Here is a 14563-nt window from a genome sequence, read left to right as displayed (position 1 = left end):
CAAATTGGCGTAACTGGGTGCGAATCTCGTGCCCATGGCTGTGTCCTTTTTTTGCAAATAGCAATGCCCATTAAATGAAAAATAGTTATTCTTAAGAATAAACTCCATACAGTCTAATATGAATTCTTGCTGTACTTTTGACATTTCTGTATCTCTTAGTAGATAGGAATGAGTAGCCTCTAGACCTTTCTGATGTTCTATGCAAGTGTATAAAGAACTCACGTCACACGTGACTAAGATGTAGTTATCTTCCCATTTTAAATTTTCTATTAGATTTAAAAAATGTTTGGTGTCTTTGAGATGTGATGGTATAGATTTCACATATTTCTGTAGGTAATAATCGGTGTATTGCGATAGGTTAGATGTTAGGGAATCAATTCCTGAGATGATTAGTCTGCCTGGGGGGTTGGTGATGCTTTTATGGATTTTGGGCAGGAAATAAAAGACTGGTGTCCTTGGGTGATCAATTTCTAGAAATCTACTTTCTTGGTTATTAAGAATACCTTTGTTTTTTGCTGTAAGTATCATTTTGTCCAAGTTTTTCTTCATGGATTCTAAGGGGTTCCCAGTCAATTTTTTATATGGTGCCTCATCTCCCAATAATCTATATGCTTCATTAAGGTAGTGTACAGTGTCCATTATAACCACTCCCCCACCTTTATCAGCTTGTTTAATCGTTATGTCTTTGTACTCTTTTAGATCTTTTAAAACTAAATTTTCTTTTTTGGTTAGATTCCATTTTAAGTCTTTTTTATCGTCTATTTTTTCAATATCTTCTTTTACCTTTTTTACGAATATTTCTATTGCACTACCTTTTTCTTGTGTGGGGTTGAAATCAGATTTCTGTTTGAGATTAGTATGAATGTATGTGGAAGTATAGTTAATAGTACTTTCTAAAGGAAAGTACTATGACTGGATGAAGACTTCTTTCCGCATGGATGAGGACTTCGCCGGCTGGATGGATCCTTCAAGCGGGACTTAAACAACTGTAAGTGGATCATCTTGGGGTTAGTGTTAGGTTTTTTTAAGGGTTTTTTGGGTGGGATTTATTTTTAGTTTAGGGTCTGGGCAGTAAAAGAGCTAAATGCCCTTTTTAAGGGCAATGCCCAAACAAATGTCCTTTTCATAGCAATGGTTAGCTTAGGTTATTTTAGAGTTAGGGTTTTTATTTGGGGTTGGTTGGTTGTGGGGGTGGCGGGTTTTACTGTTGGGGGGTGTTTGTATTTTTTTTTACAGGTAAAAGAGCCGATATCTTTGGGGCAAGGCCCCACAAAAGGTCCTTTAAAGGGCCATTGGTAGTTTATTGTAGGCTAGATTTTTTTTATTTTGATAGGGCTATTAGATTAGGTGTAATTCTTTTTTTTTTTTTGATAATTTTTTTGTTATTTTGTGTAATGTATATTTTTGGAGGTTTTTTTTGTTTTAAAGTAAAAGAGCTGGTTATCTCGGGGCAATGCCCTAAAAAAAGGCCCTTTTAAGGACAACCCAAAAAGGCACTTTTAAGGGCCCTTAATAGTTTGGGGGGTGGGGGTTTGAATAGTGTTAGGGGTGTTTGTATTCTTTTTAAAGTAAAAGAGCTGGTTATCTCAGGGCAATGCCCTACAAAAGGCCCTTTTAAGGGCCCTTGGTAGTTTATTCTAGAGTAGGGTTTTCTATTTTGGGGTGGGTTTTTTTCCGTTTTTTTATTTTTTTGTAATGGTAGGTTTTTTTATTTTTGGTAATGTTAGGTTTTAGTGTAAGGCAGGTTAGGTTTTATTTCACAGGTAAGTTGTATTTATTTTAACTAGGTAGTTAGTAAATAGTTAATAACTATTTACTAACTAGTCTACCTAGTTAAAATAAATACAAACTTATCTGTGAAGTAAAAATAAAACCTAAGCTAGCTACAATGTAACTATTAGTTATATTGTAGCTAGCTTAGGTTTTATTTCACAGGTAAGTATGTATTTAGTTTTAAATAGGAATTATTTAATTAATGATTGTAAATTTAATTTAGATCTAATTTAATTATGTTAAAGGATTAGGGTTAGGTTTAGGGGTTAATATAGTTTAATTTAGCTTGTTGCGATGTGGGGGGCTGGCGGTTTAGGAGTTAATAAATGTAGTATAGTGGGGGAGATTTTGGGAGCAGCAGATTAGGGGTTAATTTTATTTATGTGGCAGCAATATCGGGAGCGGCAGATTAGGGGTTAATAACTGTAGGTAGGTGTCAGTGATGTCAGGGGCAGCAGATTAGGGGTGTTTAGACGTAGGGCTTATGTTAGGGTGTTAGGTTTAAAAGGTATTTTAAATTTCCCCATAGACATCAATGAGGCTGCGATACAGAACTTTTGTTTCCGCGATCGCAGGTGTTATTTTTTTTTTGCCAGCTCTCCCCATTGATGTCTATGGGAAAATCCTGCACAAGCACATCTCAGCAGCGCTCTGATTGTGTGCGGTATGGAGCTCAAGGCAACTATATCGCTCGCAAAAGGCGTATGTTTGAGAAATTGTAATAGCAGCGCTATAGGAAATTAAATAATGTAACTTTTGTGGCATTCGTTAATTTCTCTATGTCGCTCAAAACACGTAATCTAGCTGCATGTTTACTAATCATCTGATTATTTCAACTGTGCTCCATTTCAGATATCCTCAAAATCTGGCCTGTTATGGAGGCCGGAGGAGAGGTTTGAAAACCAGTGTGCTAAAGTAATATGTCTAACATAATCATAAAACTCAGATTTGCCCCAGGAAAGACCATAAATACGTTTTTCAAATAATGTCTCGTCTGTAAAACAGGGATATATAATTCATTTAAACATTATGATGCTAATATATAGATTTCTTAAACATTATTGCGCCTCTTCGTATGGATGTCAAAACATTTGAGTTCAATATCCCTTTAAAAGTTACCATCCTCTCCATATTCATGTGATGGGCCAGTGACATTCAAGGAGCTTTTAATAGATGTTTAGGAAAGTTGGCAAAATGGATAAGATAGCATGGTTGTTATATGTTAATAAGGGTAGGTTCAAATATTGTGGAAGTTTTACCCAATCACTTATAGTTAAGGGTCACACAAGGTTCTTTGAAGAGATTTTGTTTTTTGATCAGTACTCCTAATGATCAGGAAGAAATATTTACAGCATTTCTGGGGTAAGGCATTCTTACACTCACTTATATAGGGAATACATAGATTACAGTCATGTAAAAGGAAGCCCACCAGTTATAATTCATTTTCAATAGTTCATCCTTGTAGAGTAATTAACCTGAACTAAAGAAAATGTGAGTTTCAGCATGAAAATATATTGATCATCAGATCTTTAAAAGTAGAATGCTTGCCCACCAGCAGAGCGGGGTTTTTAGTAGCATCATTGTCTTGGTTTAACCCCTTAAGTGAGAATGGCAACACATGGTCATTTTCAGCACAATATATTTATTGCGGATGTCGACACTTATTACAGCCCCCATTCACTTACCATACATCCCTGGTAGTGGAGGACAACAGGACTTAAGGGCTGGGATGGGGGGGGATCTCCGTTCTCTGAAACCCACAGGACTGACTATTTGAAAGCTAATCACCTGCTCTTTCAAATGGTGTGCGACTTAGGGTTAACGTTTAAGCACTTTAAAAAAAATAATAAAACAAAACACTAGTTTTAATACACTTAGGGCTAGATTACAAGTGGAGTGCTAATTTATCGTGCGCTTGTAAACAGGCAAATTCGCCCATTTACGGACACTCAATAAATAACCAGCCATTACAAGTGGCTGGTTATTGCTACTGCAAGCTTGCAGTAGTAATATCGGTGTTCCAAAAATTAACCAGAGGTCAGACCTCTAGTTAATTTTTTAAATATCCCCCAAAACAAGTGATTTTCCTTTTTTTTTTTTTTTTAAACTGCACAAAGGGTTAAAGTCAACAGGTGTGGGGAGTTAGAAAAGAAAATTGCAATGAAAAGTGCCTTTATATTGCGGTCTATGGGGAACTGTGTGTTACCTGTAAATAAATATATATTTTTTTATTATTTCTATAAATGCCCCTATGTAGAGATGAAAGTTACATAACTATAGAAAGGCCTGAGTTTAAGATAACCCCTTATTTTTACTTTAGAGTATAAAGTTTTTACTTTTACTGAGGATCTATAAGTTGTCTGAATGTTTGACCCCGAAAATGTCTGTTTTAACCATTTATTTGCATGACTTGTTACATAGGAAAAATCACATGAATTTACAAGACATTAGATACTTAACAAGCAAAAATTTTTATTGCTCTAACTAAAACCCCCCTTCAAAATTAGCAGCATTCAAGCAGCTCCCCTTATTTTTAACAAAAACAAAAAGTCCAAACATTTTCTGGTCCAAAGCAGTTTGGATAAATGGTTTTGTACCCATTTTTTCATTGAGGTGACTTTTCCACCTTATTCAATAGCCGTGCTTGCCCGTTGGCATTATGCAGTAGACTAGCATGGCTATTGGCTAAGTGGAAGAAAATGTCACCTTCATTGAAAAACTGAACTGTAGGCAGTCAGAGGCACTTTAAAGAACATGAAACCCAAAAAATTTCTCTTTCATGATTCAGATAGAGAATAGAATTTTAAACAACTTTTTCATTTACTTCTATTATCTAATTTGTTTCATTCTCTTGGCATCATTTGTTGAAGGAACACATAGGTGAGCCAATGACAATTGGTATATATAGCGACCAATCAGCAGCTAGAACCTAGGCTTACCTAGATATACCTTTCAGCAAAGGATAACAAGAGAATGAAGCAAATTAAATAGAAGCAAATTAGAAAGTTGTTTAAATTTGTATTTTGTTTCTGAATCATGAAATAAAAAAATGTGAGTTTCATGTCTAAGTTAGCGTTGACTTTTTTTTTTTTTTTTTTAAACTAATGAACGATTGTCACCTTTATTTGTAGTGATGGTAAATGCTGCAATTTATGAAACGCTGAAGTTTACCATCACTTTAATTCAAACCGATATAAATAAAAGAAAAACAACTAAAACAACATGTAAAATCAGTCACAGCTTTATTAAAAGAACAAATATCATCAGAAACACTTTATTAACATTTTATTTAAATAACCAGTGGTCATACAAGCTTTGTTGTCATAGCCAAATGACATCCTGGTTTCTAGTTCACACAGAGAAGACGAGTTACACAAACACACACGTACTCCAGCAGTTACAAGATCTGCAAAATAAAATAAATATTGTGAGAATACAGAACAAAATTTCAAGTTCCTCCTACATACCCTAGAGTATAACACGTAGTAGAAATGGTGTAAACGTTTCTCCTCTCAACAGGATCCATTTAAATAGATTGTATTCAGGGAACACCTAGGGCTGGTATCAACTCCTTAAGCAATATGCAATTTTTCCTTTTAACTTGGTACCCTGTACAATGCTGCCCGATTAGCCCTTATGGGTAGGTTTAGGGGGCCCGCTACATTTTTTTAAAAATAAATAAAACTAGAGATGGCGGAAACTAGAGGGGGAGGGTTAGAGAGCTGTTTGAATTGCTGTTTGTGAATGCTAGGACAATGTTGTGCATTTTGTGTTCAGTCTGGTAACCATTTTCCTAAACCAAGTAAGCAGAACAATAAGAAGCAGGGAAACAACAATGTAAGCATTGCAAGTTGCAAATGCTACATCTTCACAACCATTCATTCGTACCTGGGTTTCTGTAACGGAGAAAAGTTACATGTAGGCATTTTGTCAAGGGCTTGAAATTCTGTATATAAAACAAAAATAGAGAGAGTAAAAATCTAGACAACATAATGTTTTAAATGCGCCAAGTGTACAAAGTACGGAGTTAAAGTTGCCTTTCCCATATTTAAGCCAGATATTGTGTATAATAGTAAAATAGGAGTTGGCAATACAGAAAGGACATAGATATAAAACAAGTCTGCCAAAAGCCAATTGAAATGCAGACAGATAACCAAACAGATTTGCAATCTGATTAGCTTCCCATGAACACAGACAGTGAGTGCAGTCCGCACCCTACTCCCACTGTCCGTGAACACTTCAGCAGACACAGAATCAATGTGTTCATGGTTACCATATACTATACATAAACATATAAGGAATAATAATAATAATAATAATAATAGATCACAGTTTAAAAAGTTGATACATTTAATGTTTCCAAATATTACTTTTGGTAACGGGGTTTGCTTATGCAAACAAGTTGAAACTTACAAGTTTTAGTGATTTATTTATTTTTGTATTGTTTGGGAGTTCGAAAAAAACAAACTGGTTGAATCCTTGGTATCCTTGAATGTTGTAGACACAAACAAATTTAAAATAAAATAAAAAAAACAAAACAAGTTACCAACATGATGACTTTACATAACGTTCCCAACGAAGTCTCATTTTGTGGAGCAGAATGACGTAAACAATGTTGTGCAGCAGATGTTCAAAGTAAATTTGTAGCAATCCTTTCCATGCAGTAAACATAATTCGAGGACAAGTGTCCCAAAGGGTACAGATCGGAATCTGCCTAGCTATCCATGATCACAGGAAGCGGGAACAGTCCGCACTCTGCTCCTGTGGTCTGTGAACACTTCAGCATGTACAGAATTCAATGTATACTGAAACTTACCAACGTGGCATTCTGGTCATGCCTGAGGATTAAAGAATCTGGTTTAATCCTTGAATGGTGTAGACGCACCAGGATGACTTTACGTAATGGTCCCAACAAAGTCTCATTTTGTGGAGCAGAATGACATAATCGATGTTGAGCAGCAGATGTTCAACTTACATTTTTAGTAGTCCTTTTCATGCAGCAAAGAGTAGCTTGACAGGATAACCCTGAGCAAACGTTTAGGAGAGATGTACAGGAGACAAATATACACATTCACAACAGACAAAGAAAAAAAAATATATGCCAAAAAGGCATTCGAGGTACAGATTGGAATCTGTTTAGCTTTCCATGATTACAGGTGGTGAGAGCAGTCGGCCGCCCTGTCCCCACTGCCTGTGAACACAGTTGTCATCCACAGAATACAATGTGTACTTCCTGCAGCAATTTCACAAGAAATAACAATTGGATCAGTACATGAATAAACATTAAATCATAAAACCTCACCAAAACAGCAGCATTAGGTTTCTGCTTTATAAAGTTATAAAGCAGTTTGTTACACAATTTAATCTTATATATGGGAAAGGCAACAGTAGCCCCAGTTTGTCCTTACCTGTGACTTGTCCTCACAAACTTGCAGCCTGGATGTGAGGTTTTTGCAAACAGTCTACACATCATCTTATTGGCCAGTAGTCTAGTGATTGCATAAAAGCATTTCTTACATAGACACAGTATAGGTGAAGAGCGCTCTTTGTACCTTATGACTTTTTTCTTCACATTGCTATATCTGTTGAGAGAAAACAAAGTTTCAGTTCTTTAGTAATTACTAAAAGGCAAATTCCAAGAAGGGGGGGGGGGGTGCTTCATGCACTGCATAATCAAAATACTATGATCATCCATGAACAGATTATAAGAGCAATACTTTTTTCAATATCTGTCTCACAATGGGGCCCATTTATCAAGCTCCGAAAGGAGCTTGTGGGCCCGTGTTTCTGGCGAGTCTTCAGACTCGCCAGAAACACCAGTTATAAAGCAGAGGTCTAAAGACCGCTGCTCCATAACCCTGTCCGCCTACTCTGATGAGGCGGACAGGAATCACCCGAAATCAATCCGATCGAGTATATTAGATAATAGAAGTAAATTAGAAATGTTTTTTAAAATTGTATTCTCTACTTGAATCATAAAATAATTTTTTTGGGTTTAGTGTCCCTTTAAGTGTTGTCTGTTCTTTAGATCAGAAACATATATACTGTGTCACACTGAGACCTGCATACTTAGGACTAGATTTCTCAGAATTATCCCAGAGATACAAGCTGCAGTAGCACATTCTATTTCTTTAAACTGATTATCTCGTAGATATAAGCACAGGTTGAATTAGCCCACAGGTCAAACATCTAAGTAGTAACAGAGAGTCTATCTTATTTTGATACAAGAACCTAGGGAATGAACACACTCAAAAGACTGTGCTATACATGGTTAAAATGGTTTGATTGCATTTTCGTCTAGATAAGGGCATGAAACTATCATCAGGATTTTGACTCACTTAATTAGTATCTTGTAGGCTCTACTTTAAATGCTTTTTTTCTGAAATCAGACACTCTAACTTGATTAACCCCTATCTTTAGAAGAGGTTACTTGGAGGTTTCTTTCCCCATTAAAAATAAATTGGTGGGTAAAGGTACTATAAAAAGGTATAAGAAATACTTAAAACTTACATAGCAAAAGCTCTCTTTAAAAACTATCATATTATTGAGATCTCTGAACTATAAACATTAAAGGGACATTAAACACTAAATACACGCTAGATAGAATGATACATTCAAAGAAAAGATTAGTCCATGAGTAACATGGATGTATTTTTTTAAAGTTTCATTAGTTGTTTAAAAAGTGACAAAATAAGTGTAAAGTTTTAGTGTCTATAAAACACTGGGAGCTGCCATGTTGTAACTTGTGTTACCTTCTCTTCTGTGGCCAATTAGGGTCAGTTATAAATAGGTCACTAGAGTGTGCAACCAATGGTTGTGCTGGATTTAACAGTGTTCTGCACTTCCATTTCTAACAGGAACTGAAAAGCTCACAATTTCAGAATGGAATTACAGGCAAAGAGGACAAAATAAATAATGAAAGTATATTGCAGAGCTGTTTTATATATACAATTTATCATTTTATATTACTATCTCAATGTGTTTAATGTCCCTTTAAAGAAGGCTGAAGTTTTTTATCAAGGTTCTCACCTTCTAAGGTAGGGAGGGAAAAAGAGATTGTGTCACGATCTTAGAGCAACCTTCCCTGGCCACTGTTACTGCCGTTGGCTAGTCAAGCAGTCCTAATTAAACACTTTTTTTTCCCCACTTGCATTCCCTGGGCACCCCCTCACATTCCTTCACCTATCACTCCCACATCCACCCTCACTGTCCTTTGTCTCCCCCCTTTGGGGGGATTTTTATCACTTTCTTTAATCTTCACTCTTTTTTAACCTCACTAGATAGGGCTTTCCCCTGAATAAATCAAATTTACTTCTCTTTCCCCCCACCCCTCACAAGTAAGTGCACAGTATATGCACAAATTTCTTCACCCCCCACTAGGACTCCTTCTCCAGCCATAGCAGCCAAGCATATGGAGAGGAAAATCAAAGGTACTCTTGATATATCTGCAGATATACATCTGGCCCCTTTAAATTTAGTATCTGTGAGTGAAACAGTTAATATCCAAAATCTGGTCACTAATATTTCCGATGCTTTGTCTCCAAATTTGATAACCTGAAGTCAGAAATTAAACAAGATATTCTGGCTTTATCTCAGGAAATCAGACACTTTACAAACAGAATGCAAGAAGTGGAGCAGAGGGTATCAGACCTGGAAGATCAAACCACATTACACAGCTCAAATAAACAAATCACAAACACAAGTATTCGCAAAATGCAGGCTAGAATAGAGGACATAGAAAACCGCTCCAGAAGAAATAATATTATTGGAGTCCCAGAGGAAAAACAATATGAACATTTAAGCACCTTTATCTCAGACGCTTGTTCAGGCTCTTAAAATTCCCCCTACATATCAACAAATAATAGTTGAAAGAGTGCACAGAATAGGGGAATCCCGGACAGATAAGGGAAATAGCAGACCCAGACCTGTGATAGCAAAACTGTTAAACTACCAAGACAAGGTGACTTTACTTCAACACTTTCATAAACATCAACCCATCAATGTTAGAGGCGCTAAAATACTCCTATTTCAGGACTTCTCAGCTGAAACAGCTGCAAAGAGAAGGGAATTAGCCCCAGTCTGCACCAAATTCATACAACAGGGCTTTCGTGCCACTATAATTTATCCCTCAAAGTTGAAAATTTTCGTTAAAGAAGGAACTAATTTTTTTGATAAAGCCCATGAAGCTGAAACATTTCTAAGTGAGTTAGATACTCTATCTTCATGGCTGACTGAGCTAGCTAAATGCTATGTTATGTACCAATATAATACAGGTCCCGAATAGGGATATTTTGTCTCCCCCCTCCTTTTTTAAAATTTTTTTTTTCCTCTCTGGCCTCGTGTCTTTATCTCTTTCCAAATAAATGACAAGCAAATTGGATAAATTCAAATTAGTCTCCTGGAACGTGGGAGCTATCTCAACTCCCATTAAAAGGAAACCAATCATTTCACATATGAAAAAGATTCATGCAGATATAGTAAACTTAGATGAAGCAAAGAAATTGAAGATGGCATGGGTTAAAGAAGTTTTTGCTGCACCTAGCTCCAAAAGGAAAAGAGGGGTGGCCATACTGATAAGGAAAAGGATTAACTTAGAAATTTTGCACTCTAAGGTAGACAGAGAGGGGAGATCTGTTATGTTGAAAGTTAAAATTGCCAAAGTAATTTACACGCTTTGTAACCTTTATGCGCCCAATGTCTTTGATCCAGAATTTTGGGATCTCCTTCAGACAAAAGTGGTACTTTTTGCTGAAGGATACCTAGTTCTTAGGGGGTGACTTCAATATGGCCCCACAGTGCCCTTTAGATAGATTGAGGCAGAGTTTCAAACAGCAAAAAAATAAGAGATAATTTAGAATCTAAAATGTTAAAAAAAAAAAATAAGCAAAATTTTGTATTTAAAGGACTTATGGAGAATTCAGAACCCTGATGTACAAGACTTTACTTCTTTATCTAAGGCTCATAAAACATTATCAAGAATTTACCTATTTCTTGATGAGCGGTTATGTACAATGCAGGTAAAGGCAGGAATAATGCCTGTTTTTATATCAGATCACAGGCCTATTTTTTTTTTTAGAGATTCCACTCCTTAAAATTTAAATCTTCACGCTTCATCTTCTCTCGCTTTTTAGTAACTGACTAAAAAATGAAAAAGATGGCTTAAGGATAATTTCGAAGAATACGTCCATTTTAACTATTCTTACATAGATCAACCTGCATTATTCTGGGAAGCTGCAAAGGCAGTGCTTAGGGGGGAAATAATAGCTTATAGTTCGATGATAACTAAAAAGCTGAAGATAAGGCAGAAAGAAGTACTTAAATCTGTTACCAACTCATATAATCGATATTTACTTGAAAAAAAAAAAAAATTGGGTAAAATACATCAGAGCAAAGAAGGAAAGAGACACTTTTGTATTTCAAGAAACACAAAAAGAGCTCAGATTTCAAGCTAAAATGTACAAATTCGGAAACAAATCTGGGAAACTTTTAGCGAACCTGGTTAAGAACGATAAGAAATCACCTCTAATTGAGAACCTTCTGTACAAAGGGAAGACCCTTTCGAAACCTGAAGAAATTTCGGATGCATTCATAGAGTATTACCAAGATCTTTACTCTTTCAGAAGGGCTGACAAGGCCAACTTGGCTGACTTCTGGAGCAGAATTATTTGCCCCATAATTACAGCGGAAGCGGACGGAATTCTTAACACTTCGATTACTGAGACGGAAATAAAAAAACACTATTACTGCTCTGTCTTTAAATAAAGCAGCAGGCCCAGATGGGATACCCAATGAGTTTTTCAAGATTCTCTCTTCAGAGACTGCTCCATATCTATGTAAATTTTACAATTACATATATGTCAATGGTAAATTAATACCATTTTCTTTTTCCGCTTCTTACACAACGCTGATTCCTAAAGGAGGGAAGGATCCTACCCAAAAGGAGTCTTATAGACCTATAGCCCTCTTAAACTCAGACTACAAGATATTAACCTCTATTTTAGCAGATAGGCTTCCGACAATCCTCTCAAATATTATTCACTCAGATCAAGCGGGGTTTCTGTACAAACAAAATTCCTCAGTGAAAATAAGAGAGGTATTGGTTATAACGGAATACTTTGCGAATATGAGGGAATCAGAGGAGATGGGGGCGGAGGATCTCCCTGATATTGCTATTGTCTCAGTTGGTGCTGAAAAAGCCTTCGACTCTGTATTTTGATCACATAACCACCTCCCTAAATAAGTTCGGGATTAGAGGGAAATTCCTTAAAATTTAAATTCCTCTCTTCGGAAATTACACCCGGTAGAGGAACGCGTCAGGGATGTCCTCTTTCCCCCCTTCTTTTTGATATCGCTATTGAACCATTAGCCATCATGGTCAGACTTATGGCTAGATTACGAGTTTTGCGTTAGGCTGAAAAAGCAGCGTTAACAGGTCCTAATGCTGCTTTTTCACTACCGCTGGTATTACGAGTCTTGCAGGTTTAGGGGCACCGAAGACTTTTCTGGCCTTACCGCAAAACGACTTACGTAAACTTTGTAAAGTCTTTCTACTATGGGACGCCGTAACATAAAACTCATAACTAAAGTGCTAAAAAGTACACTAACACCCATAAACTACCTATAAACCCCTTAACCGAGGCCCTCCCACACCGCAAGCACTATAATAAAATTATTAACCCCTAATCTGCCGCTCCGGACAGCGCCGCCACCTACATTATACTTATGAACCCCTAATCTGCTGCCCCCAACATCGCCGACACCTACATTATTTTTATTAACCCCTAATCTGCCGTCCTCAATGTCGCCGCCACCTACTTACACTTATTAACCCCTAATCTGCCGTCCCCAATGTCGCCGCCACCTACCTACACTTATTAACCCCTAATCTGCCACCCCAACGTCGCCACCACTATAATAAACATATTAATCCCTAAACCGCTGCACTCCCGCATCGCACACACTAGTTAAATATTAACCCCTAATCTGCCGTCCCTAACATCGCCGTTACCAACATTTATTAACCCCTAATCTGCCGCCCCCAACGTCACCACCACTATATTAAAGTTATTAACCTCTAAATCTAAGTCTAACCCTAACACCCCCTAACAAATATAATTTAATTAAATCTAAATAAAAATTCCTATCATTAACTAAATTATTCCTATTTAAAATTAAATACTTACTTATAAAACAAACCCTAAACTAGCTGCAATATAACGAATAGTTACATTGTATTTAGCTTTGGGTTTATTTTTATTTTACAGGCAAGTTTATATTTATTTTACCTAGGCAGAATAGTTATTAACTATTTAATAACCTAGCTAAAATAAATACAAAAGTACCTGTAAAATAAAACCTGACCTAAGTTACACTAACACTTAACACTACACTATAATTAAATAAATTAGCTAATTTAATTGTTGTTAATTTAGTTAAAGTACAAAAAAAACCCCCCCACTAAATTACAGAAAATAATAAACAAATTACAAAAAATTTAAACTAATTACACCTTATCTTATAGCCCTATCAAAATAAAAAAGCCTTCCCAAAATAAAAAAAATCCCTAGCCTAAACTAAACTACAAATAGCCCTTAAAAGGGCCTTTTGCGGGGCATTGCCGCAAAGTAATCAGCTCTTTTACCTGTAAAAAAAACACAAATACAACCAACCCCCCCAACAGTAAAACCCACCACCCACACAACTAACACCCCCAAATAAAATACTATCTAAAAAAGCCTAAGCTCCTCATTGCCCTGAAAATGGCATTTGGATGGGCATTGCCCTTAAAAGGGCAGTTAGCTCTTTTGCAGGCCCAAACCCTAACCTAAAAATAAAACCCACCCAATACACCCTTAAAAAAAAAAAAAAAGAAACCCTAACACTAACTCCCTGAAGATCGACTTACCGGGAGAAGTCTTCATCCAAGCTGGGCGAAGTGGTCCTCCAGACGGGCAAAAGTCTTCATCCAGACGGCATCTTCTATCTTCATCCATCTGGCGCAGGTCATCTTCAAGACATCCGATGCGGAGCATCCTCTTCATCCAACTACTAAAGACGAATAAAGGTACCTTTAAGTAACGTCATCCAAGATGGCGTCCCTTAGATTCTGATTGGCTTATCAAATTCTATCAGCCAATCGGAATTAAGGTAGAAAAAAATCTTATTGGCTAATCCAATCAGCCAATAGGATTGAAATTCAATCCTATTGGCTGATTCAATCAGCCAATAGGATTGAGCTCCCATTCTATTGGCTGATTGGAACAGCCAATAGAATGCAAGCTCAATCCTACTGGCTGATTGATTAGGTGTAATTAGTTTAAATATCTTGTAATTTGTTTATTATTTTCTGTAATTTAGTGGGTTTTTTTGTACTTTAGCTAATTTAATTGATTTACTTGTTAATTTAGTTAATTTATTTAATTATAGTGTAGTGTTAGGTGTTAGTGTAACTTAGGTTAGGTTTTATTTTACAGGTACTTTTGTATTTATTTTAGCTAGGTAGTTATTAAATAGTTAATAACTATTCTACCTAGTTAAAATAAATACAAAGTTGCATGTAAAATATAAATAAACCCTAAGATAGCTACAATGTAACTATTAGTTATATTTTAGCTAGCTTAGGGTTTATTTTACAGGTAAGTATTTAGTTTTAAATAGGAATTATTTAGGTAATGATAGGAATTTTTAGTTAGATTTATTTTAATTATATTTAAGTTAGGGGGTGTTAGGGTTAGGCTTAGATTTAGGGGTTAATAACTTTAATATAGTGGCAGCAACGTTGGGCACGGCA

General features: G+C 36.2%; 1 long non-coding RNA gene across 1 annotated transcript; it reads right to left on the bottom strand.

The window, feature by feature from the left end:
• Window positions 1-4998: 4998 nt before the first annotated feature.
• LOC128660589 (uncharacterized) lies at window positions 4999-7284 on the bottom strand. The gene is made up of 3 exons (XR_008402556.1): window positions 7182-7284; window positions 5662-5719; window positions 4999-5179 (listed from the first exon to the last, which is right to left on the bottom strand). It is a non-coding gene; the product is annotated as an uncharacterized LOC128660589 (long non-coding RNA).
• Between the last annotated feature and the right edge of the window lie 7279 nt (window positions 7285-14563).

Source organism: Bombina bombina, chromosome 5 (assembly GCF_027579735.1).
Source record: "Bombina bombina isolate aBomBom1 chromosome 5, aBomBom1.pri, whole genome shotgun sequence".
NCBI lineage: Eukaryota > Metazoa > Chordata > Amphibia > Anura > Bombinatoridae > Bombina > Bombina bombina.
Note: the sequence above shows the minus strand (reverse complement) of the source record. Positions and strands in the feature narration are given on the sequence as shown.